Source organism: Zalophus californianus, chromosome 10 (assembly GCF_009762305.2).
Source record: "Zalophus californianus isolate mZalCal1 chromosome 10, mZalCal1.pri.v2, whole genome shotgun sequence".
Taxonomy (NCBI): domain Eukaryota; kingdom Metazoa; phylum Chordata; class Mammalia; order Carnivora; family Otariidae; genus Zalophus; species Zalophus californianus.
The window spans coordinates 93139484-93150117 of record NC_045604.1 but is presented as its reverse complement, the minus strand read 5'-3'; positions in this window follow the sequence as shown (position 1 = coordinate 93150117).

Genomic DNA, 10634 nt, shown 5'->3' with positions numbered 1-10634 from the left:
TCTCCATGGGGAAAAGCTGAGCACTTTCCCCTTAAGGTCAGGAACGCGGCAGGGATGTCCTGCTATTCAACATAGTATTAGAAGTCCTAGCCACAACAATCAGACAACAAAAGAAATCAAAGGCATCCAAATCGGCAAAGAAGAAGTCAAACTCTCACTCTTTGCAGATGATAGGATACTGTATGTGGAAAACCCAAAAGACTCCACCCCAAAACTGCTAGAACTCATACAGGAATTCACTAAAGTGGCAGGATATAAAATCAATGCACAGAAATCAGGGCATTCCTATACACCAACAACAAGACAGAAGAGAGACAAATCAAGGAGTCAATCCCATTTACAATTGCACCCAAAGCCATAAGATACCTAGGAATAAATTTAACCAGAGAGCCAAAGGATCTGTACTCAGAAAATTATAAAATACTCATGAAAGAAATTGAAGAAGACACAAAGAAATGGAAAAACGTTCCATGCTCATGGATTGGAAGAACCAACATTGTGAAGATGTCAATGCTACCTAGAGCAATCTACACATTCAACGCAATCCCCATCAAAATACCATCCACTTTTTTCAAAGAAATGGAACAAATAATCCTAAAATTTGTATGGAACCAGAAGAGACCCCGAATAGCCAGAGGAATGTTGAAAAAGAAAAGCAAAGCTGGCGGCATCACAATTCCAGACTTCCAGCTCTATTACCAAGCTGTCATCATCAAGACAGTATGGTACTGGCACAAAAACAGACACATACATCACTGGAACAGAATCGAGAGCCCAGAAATGGACCCTCAACTCTATGGTCAACTCATCTTTGACAAAGCAGGAAAGAATGTCCAATGGCAAAAAGACAGTCTCTTCAACAAATGGTGCTGGGAAAATTGGACAGCCACATGCAGAAGAATGAAACTGGACCATTTCCTTACACCACACACAAAAATAGACTCCAAATGGTTGAAAGACCTAAATGGGATACAGGGGTCCATCAAAATCCTAAAGGAGAACACAGGTAGCAACCTCTTCGACCTCAGCTGCACCAACTTCTTCCTAGAAGCATCACCAAAGGCAAAGGAAGCAAGGGCAAAAATGAACTATTGGTATTTCATCAAGATAAAAAGCTTTTGCATAGCAAAAGAAACAGTCCACAAAACCAAAAGACAACTGACAGAATGGGAGACAATATTTGCAAATGACTTATCAGTTAAAGGGCTAGTATCCAAAATCTATAAAGAACTTATCAAACTCAACACCCAAAGAACAAATAATCCAATCAAGAAATGGGCAGAAGACATGAACAGACATTTTTCCAAAGACATCCAAATGGCCAACAGACACATGAAAAAGTGCTCCACAACGCTCAGCATCAGGGAAATCCAAATCAAAACCTCAATGAGATACCACCTCACACCAGTCAGAATGGCTAGAATTAACAAGTCAGGAAACGACAGATGTTGGTGGGGATGCGGAGAAAGGGGAACCCTCGTACACTCTTGATGGGAATGCAAGCTGGTGCAACCACTCTGGCAAACAGTATGGAGGTTCCTCAAACAGTTGAAATTAGAGCTACCATACGATCCAGCAATTGCACTACTGGGTATTTACCCCAAAGATACAAATGTAGTGATCCGAAGGGGTATGTGCACCCCAATGTTTATAGCAGCAATGTCCACAATAGCCAAACTGTGGAAAGAGCCAAGATGTCCATCGACAGATAAATGGATAGAGAAGATGTGGTATATATACACAATGGAATATTATGCAGCCTTCAAAAGGAATGAGATCTTGCCATTTGCAACAACGTGGATGGAACTGGAGGGTGTTATGCTGAGTGAAATAAGTCAATCAGAGAAAGACGTATCATATGACCTCACTAATATGAGGAATTCTTAATCTCGGGCAACAAACTGAGTGTTGTTGGAGTGGTGGGGGCTGGGAGGGATGGGGTGGCTGGGTGATAGACATTGGGGAGGGTATGTGCTATGATGAGCTCTGTGAATTGTGCAAGACTGTTGAATCACAGATCTGTACTTCTGAATCAAATAATGCAACATATGTTAAGAAAAAAGAAAAAGAAGAAGATAGCAGGAGGGGAAGAATGAAGGGGAGTAAATCAGAGGGGGAGACAAACCATGAGAGATGATGGACTCTGAAAAACAAACTGAGGGTTCTAGAGGGGAGGGGGTGGGGGGATGGGTTAGCCTGGTGACGGGTATTAAAGAGGGCACATTCTGTGTGGAGCACTGGGTGTTATGCACAAACAATGAATCATGGAACACTACATCAAAAACAAATGATGTAATGTATGGTGATTAACATAACAATAAAAAATTTAAAAAAAAAGAAAGGCTAGGAGAAGACATCTCCCAATCTTTACACATTCATTTTCCATCCATATATTTCACTTATTAAAGGATTCAAAATGTACCCACTTGTTCATTGAATCCTCTGTAAACCCCCATGGGGCAAGCTATGTTTTTGCAGGTGAGAGAATGGAGACTGGGGGGCTGTGACACATGCACTCCGACTCATTAGCCCATGCATGGTTAAAACCAGGTTGAAAGTCAGGGCCTCCCAAATGCTCTTCCAGTCTGGCTGAAATCCAACACAAGGTAGGTGGCTTGCTCAAAGTCACAAAGGTGAATCAGAGGGACACCTGGGTGGCTCTGTTGGTTTAGCGTCTGGCTCTTGATTTCAGCTCAGGTCATGAGGTCAGGGTCGTGAGATGGAGCCCCACATAGGGCTCCATGCTCAGCGGGGAAGTGTGCTTAAGATTCTCTCTCGCTCTCCCTCTGCCCCGCCCCCTCACTCATGCACGCTTTCTCTCTCAAATAAGTAAATAAATCTTTGAAAGAAAAACAAACAAATGTGAAGCAGCAAATCCAGGATAAAAAGCTGTGAGTTGTTATCACCACAACCAAGACTCCCCCTTATGGTCCCTCCTGCCCTGCTCTACGTCCCCATCTAATTCTCTCCCCTCCCAACCTCCACTCAGGAAGGATCTATGGATAGCTGAGGGATGGATGGTGGACTCGAGGCCAAGGATGACACAAAGGAAACGGGGAATAGATAAACATGAGCCATTCTCATGGATACCAGATGGGACAGATGAGAGTGGGTGGGTTCATCAATGCTGAGGAACTGTGTTAAGCCCCCATCAAACACAGACACCAGTGGGAGAAAGAAAATGAGGAACTGACTGAGAGTAATTGGAACTGACTGAGAAAAGCTAGAATTAAAAGAATTTAGTTCAAATTGACTAAGATTACTTTCTCACCTTCCACACAGTGGGACTCAGAATAGAAACCAAGCTGGGGTATCAAAATCAAAGGAGGTGACGTGTTTGCACACTGGAGGGTTGTAGCCTGAGAAATGTGTGCCCACTAAAGATAAGAGAAACAGCACTGAAGTTGAACTCAGAAGACCTACATTCCAGTCCTGCCACTGAGATGGGGGTGGTTTAAGACAAATCCCTTAACCTTGTAGTTTTGGCTTCTTTGACATTCAAGATAGCTCTCGAGGGGCTCTACTGAGGATCCAGGAAGGGCTCTGCTGAGGATCCATGAAGCAGGGAATGTAACCCTGCCTGGAAACACGATACATTGTGACAAGCCACCAAATGGCAAATACAACCCCTCTCAAAAAAGAAAAAAAAAATCACATGACACCACTCTAAAGTAGGTGGTAACCAAAGGACTTTTTTGTTTACTAAAAGCAAGCTATTTGTATCCTTCTAAACTGGTCTCTGGCAAATGTGAAAGCAGTAGTGATAAATGGCTGTGGTTTACAAGTTTGGATACAAAAGCTAGGAGGGATCTAACTTGTCAGATCTGAGATAGAGGAAGAGGACAATTCTCAAGGAAGGTGAAGGAGGGGGTGGCTGAAGCCTGATGCTCTTGCAGCTGAGGCCAAAGAGAAATAACTTGGAGACACGCTGCGGAAAGCATCTTTTGAAGTTGTGTGTGTATGCAAAACTCTCTGTTGCTTCCCTACGAAATCTTCAGTAAGATCTGCATTGCTTACTAATGCTTAGGGAAGTGCAATTTCTCTTTCAGGGGATGTAAAGAAACCTCAAGTCCTGCTTTAACTGTATCACAAGGTGAAAACTGAAGTGATCCATAAGAAGAAGCCAATATATAGACTGTGGGGACATCCTTGGCCTCAGGAAGTTCCAAAACTACAGAGAAAGGTACATCTTTATTGCAGAAATCATTAAAATTTAATCTAATAAATATGCTAAAGGCTATTCTAGAAATACACACAAAGTATTATATTACACACTGGAGGGATTAACTAGCTCTACCTGAGAAATCGAGGAACATTTCACAAGGTAAAATGTTAGTTGGACAGATGGAGAAGCAAAGAGGAAACCATCCTGTTAGAGCTAAGAGAATCTGCCTCGAAATGGTCATGTCTCTCTTGACTGCTCTGGATAACACAGAAAAAGAGGGCAGAATCTTAGGAAAGTGTATTGACTGAAATGAATGAATAGGCAATAAATTAGAGCACTAAAAAAGAAAATACAGATGAAAAAAGAAATCATGATCCGCATCATAACTGTAAGACTAGATTAACAACATGAAGAAAATTTTAACACGAAAAGGTTTATGTTGATAATAACAAAGTTACAACCCACATGAAGATTTAAACATCATAAATGTTTATTTACCAGGGGCACCTGGGTGGCACAGTTGGTTGAGCGTCCGAATCTTGATTTCGGCTCAGGTCATAATCTCAGGGTCGTGAGATTAAGCCCTGTCAGGCTCTGCACTCAGCGGGGCGTCTGCCTGAGATTCTCTCTCTCCCTCTCTCTGCCCTTCTCCCCCCAAATAAATTAATTTTTAAAAAACAAGCTTTGATTCTTTTGATTGGGAGAATGGTATTTAGACACCATGATATAGGCACTAGGTATGTTCATTGTTAGTTACTGGGGTGTCATTACTTCAGAGATAGAGACAGACAAACAGACATATACACAATACATCTATTTCTAGCATTTATCTACCAATATTTAAAACCATGACTTCACACTGATAGATCCAATCCCAATCCAACACCACTGGGTTTATTCTAGCCTTTCCTTCTTCCACATTTTCCCCCTTTTCTAGCAGTGAGAAACTTCTCTCTCATTATCTCTGGATCCATTTCTTTATTAAGATACACATAAAATAGTTTCAGAACTGTTAATATTTTAAAAACCAGAGATTCTGGGGTACGTGGGTGGCTCAGTCGGTTAAGTATCTGACTCTTGATTTCGGCTGAGGTCATGATCTCAGGGTCATGGGATAGAGCCCCACATGGGGCTACGTGCTGGGTGTGGAGCCTGCTTAAGATTCTTTCTCTCCCTCTTCTTCTGCCCCTCCCCCCCAGCTCATGTGCTCGTTCATGCTCTCTCTCAAAAATAAGTAAATAAATAATTTTTTAAAAACATATTTTGAGGAGTTCTGTTTCTGAAACATAAAAAGATTGTTTTTTTTTATTTAATAAAAAGAGAGGAAAAGGAGAGCCCAAAATACACACTGAAGAAAGGTCCCACAGGTATAAAAACAGATTTTTCCAGCAGACTGACAAGAAACCCCAAGTTCACAGATGAGAACTCTCATCCCTGTTCAAGCCGAAAGAGAATCTCACATTCAAATGCTGGTTTAGCAGATCCTAAAATTTTCAGTTCAAAATTATTTTGCCTCACGAATTTGAAACTACTGATCACATTGGGTCTTCCAGGGGTTTCCAGATTTATCTTCCTACCTCCTAACTTTTCTCTCATAATATCTTTTCTTTCCTTTTTGTTGTCTTTTTATGCAGCATGCTGGGACAAACCATCACAAATGTTATGTTCAATGGTGTCTTTTCAATGATTTAATGTATCTTGAATTTTTTATAGCAGTGTGCTCTTTTTAAGATCTTTAATGGTTGCTTCTCATGTCAGCCTGTAAAATGTTTTTTGAATGTTATTTCTTGTCTAATGACTATTAAAATATAAGTTTTGCTTATCTTAAGGTCTTTCTTTTCCATATTTCTTATTTTCCCATTTCCTTGTGTCTTGATTTTTCAGTTTACTCAAATTGCTCCCAACCTCTTAATAATGTTATTTCCCAAATATCTGGTGATTCCAAAGGTGTGTTTATCTTTCAGCTGACACAAAGAATAACCTAAAGCTCCAAGAAATTCTAAGAAATAAAAAATGTAAAACCAGTTACCCATAGAAGAAAAAAATATTCCTATCATCAGACTTTTTAACATTGAATATCAGAAGGCAGAAAAGCAATGTCTGTGAACTTCCAAAAGAAAATTATTTGGAATCTAGACTTCAAGCTCTAGTCCAGCCTAAGAAGAAAACCAGTGCCATGAAAGAAATAGCACCAATTTCATGAAAGACGAAAAAAAAAACCTAAAAAAAATTAGTTGAAGAAGCAAAAGAAAACATTAAAATCATTTAATTGATAGTTTCAGAAATATTCTATAAGAGTGGTGCCTGGGTGGCTCAGTCAGTTAAGTGACCGACTCTTGATTTTGGCTCAGGGGGTAATCTCAGCATAGTGAGAGGGAGCCCAGAGTCCAAGTCCAGCTCTATGCTCAACAGGGAGTCTGCAGTGCCCCTCTGCCATTCCCCCACACTCTCTCTCTCTCTCAAATAATAAATAAATCTTTAAAAAATATATACTCAACAAGAAATCACTTACGTTAAAAAGTCACGTTAAAAAAAATTAGTAATTTAGGGGCGCCTGGGTGGCTCAGTCGTTAAGTATCTCCCTTCGGCTCAGGTCGTGGTCCCAGGGTCCTGGGATCGAGCCCTGCATCGGGCTCCCTGCTCAGCAGGAAGCCTGCTTCTCCCTCTCCCTCTCCCCCTGCTTGTGTTCCCTCTCTTGCTGTGTCTCTCTCTGTCAAATAAATAAAATCTTTTTAAAAAATTAGTAATTTAATTACTTAGAAATTTTAAAAGACAGGACACCTGGGTGTCTCAGTCAGTTAAGCATCTGCCTTCGGCTCAGGTCATGATCCCAGGGCCCTGGGATCAAGTCCGATGTTGGGCTCCCTGCTCAGCAGGGAGCCTGCTTATCCCTCTGCCTGCAGCTTCCCCTGTTTATGCTCTTTCTCTCTCTCTCTCTGACAAATAAATAAACTTAAAAAAAAAAAAGAAAATTTAAAAACGGGGGCACCTGGCTGGCTCATTCAGAAGAGCATGGAGCTCTTGATGTCAGGGCCATGAGTTCAAAGCCCCACACATAGAGAGGACTTAAAAATAAATTAATTAACTTTAAAAAAAAAGATTTTAAAAACCATGCTTGCTATCATTTAGGATACCTCAATATAAGGACAGCATAACATCACGGAGTGAAGTCTGAATTTATGATCTCAGAGATCAAGCTGAGAGACTCCCAGAATGAATCACAAAAGGACCAAACAATTGAAAGTCTGAGGTAAACCCAGTTCAGAGAAATAGAGAATAAATATAGAGATTCCACCATTGGTCTATCAGTAGCTCGAGAAGGAAGGAACAGAGAGAACAGAGGGGATAAAATAAGAAAGGAAATAATGTGAGAAAATGTTCTGCCAGGTGGAAAAATATAAATCTATGAATAGCCAAACTATGCACAAAATGTGACAAAGTTATTTTTTCAGACATTTAAGAATTCAGAAAACTGACCTCTTATAAAGCGGGGTGGGGGGGAGGGTAGCAGTGGGGAGGGGCAGAAGGAAAGAGAGAAAGAATCTGAAACCGACTCCATGCTGAGCATGGAGGCCAATGTGGGGCTCAATCTCACAACCCTGAGATCACAACCTGAGCCAAAATCAAGAGTCAGACGCTTAACCGACTGAGCACCCAGGTGCCCCTCTCATACCCTCATTCTTAAAAAACAATAAATGGGCTCTAAGATAGAATGGATCTAACCTAAGAGTACAAGAAGGAGAAACTCCTGGCCATCTGTGCAGCACCTAGTTTATACCCAAGCTGGGCGTCCTAAGGGTTCTGGGGCAGATGTCTTTACATATAAAGAAAGCGGAGTTAGGAATCTGTCAGAAATACGATCAATCTTAGAGAAGTCACAAAGACATGCTTCTTGGGCTGTGGGCAGGGGAGGAGGTGGGGAAGGAAATTAGAAATTCCAGGACCAAAAAAAAAGCCATATAAGAAAGTCAGGATCAAATTTGAAGCCAACTAAAGTGTGAAGCAATTCTGAGCAACTGATTCTATGGATTCGAAGCGTCGGTTGCACCCTGATACCCTGGAACACTAAGCTTCGGGCCTGCGGTTTCACAACATAAGATCGTGTTTTCTCTTCTATTTGTCCTATCATACTACTTGGCTCTGCAATGAAAGATATTTATATTATAATATTATAAGTGGTGTTTAGTCATTTTCAATTTCTGTGCTAAACCTATTGGCAAAATGTAAATGTTATCAACATTGTGATGCACAGAATTTGGGAGGCAGACGAAGTAAAAAAATGTAAGAGCACTACATTTGCACAGCTTTGATCGTACCAAGAGATACTGTCTAAAGATAACAGAAGAAGAAATTAAATTTTAAAGATCATATTTATAGGAATGATCGCTACAAGAACTACAAATAAAAAGGTAGCTAGTTAGATTTGGGGGTGGGATTTTAAATAAGATCATTCCTTAACTTTCAAAATCGAGTATCAATAAATACTGCCTGTGTATGATAAATAAAAAAGTAAAAGTATAAAATTATTAAGTTAAGAAAGCAACAACCAGAATACTTAAAAAGGGAAATGGTTAAAAAATAGATTATTCTGGGAAGTGGAATGAGAGGTGGAAGTGAAAGACTTTCGCTTTTCATGTTATGCCTTTCTGTATTGCTCAGCTTTTTTTCTCATATTTGTGTTCTAATTTAGTAATGATTTTTTAATGTGTTAAAATATTAGGGCAACCACTGAAAAACAGAGTAAGATCTATAATTTCCAAACCCAATATGGAAAAAATGAACCAAAGAAACTCAATCAATGTAACAATATGCAGGAGAATTGGCTGGGGGTGGGGGGGCGGCAGGCAAAGCACAAGGAATTACAATAAACAGAAAATATAAAACCGGGGGACACCTGGGTGGCTCAGTTGGTTAAGCGACTGCCTTCAGCTCAGGTCATGATCCTGGAGTCCCGGGATCGAGTCCCGCATCGGGCTCCCTGCGAGTCTGCTTCTCCCTCTGACCCTCCCCTCTCGTGTGTGCTCTCTCTCACTCATTCTCTCTCCCTCAAATAAATAAATAAATAAATAATCTTAAAAAAAAAAAAGAAAATATAAAACCGGATGGAAAAAATGGAAGCAAAACTCTTAAAAGGTAAATTGATCAAAAGGTAAATCTATTGCACTAAAGGAGAGAAATATATTAATTTAAGAAATAAATTTACAAAGCATTTGGATATATTATGTATGCCATGTTAATAGCAATAAAAATTGGGAATTCAGGGAGGCCCTTAGGAGAAGAGGGAACAGGGGGTTGTATATTCTTGGGGCCACAGGAGTGAGGTGAGCAGAAATAACTGAGTCCAGCCAAGTAGACCAGGGAGTCTCCCTTGACTGAACGGGGCCAGCCCATGTCTGACCACTCCATTAGAGAGTGTTACAGGCTGAATTGTGTCCTCTCCCAAACCACATGTTCAAGCTCTAGCCCCCAGAACCTCAGTATTTGGCTGTAGTTGGAGATGGGGGCCTTTAAAGGGGTAAATAAGTTAAAATGAGGTCATTAAGGTAACCCTAATCCAATATGGCTGGTGTCCTTGTAAGAAAAGGAAGACCATGTGAAGATGCAGGGAGACAGGACTCTCAGAAGAACCACCTCTGCCAGCACCTTGATCTCACACTCCAGAACCGTGAAAACATAAATATCTGTTGTTTAAGCCCCTCAGTCTATGGTAGTTTGTTAGGCAGCCCTAGCAAACTGATACAGAGGGCCTCCTCTTCTTGTTAATGATACTACCATTACAGAAGTCACATGCCAATGAAGTGGAGAGATTAAACAGTGATTATAGGCAGAACTGTATATGGGTCTAGCAGATTCCACTTCAGCAGAGGGTCTGGGGCATAGTTTGAGAGGTTTTTGTGCTGTTAGCAAAGGATAGGAGTGGGAGATGGGCTTGGAATTGGGCTGAGGTTGTAGCCCTGTTTATCTTTCACTGACATGGTCATAACTTAGGTAGAAAATGTTGGTAAAGCCGAGTTGCCTAATTCTGTTACCTGATGGCCACTGATCAGTGGCAGGCAACACCAGCACAAGTAAAAATCTGGGCTCAGTCTCCTGATGTGTTTGTGAATTGGCTTTCTAGCAGTCAGACAGTTCTCTTATTTGCTTTTCTTATCCCTTGCTGTCACCAGGAAAGACTGGGCCTGATTTTAAAATTCGGACAATGGAAGGGAGTCAACAAACTACATCAGTAATCTCCAATTAAAAGACAAAGACTCAAAGTAAGGAAAGGCTAATCAATGGACCAGAATAGAGTCCAGCAAGACTTACACATATTCAATTCACTCATTTTCAACAAAGGTGCCAAGTCAATGCAAAAGAAAGAGAATTTTTAACAAATGATGCTGGAACAAATGAATAGCCATACAGGAAAAAAATATAAAAGAATCTCCACCTCTGCCTCACTGCATATGCAAAAATGAATTTGAAATGG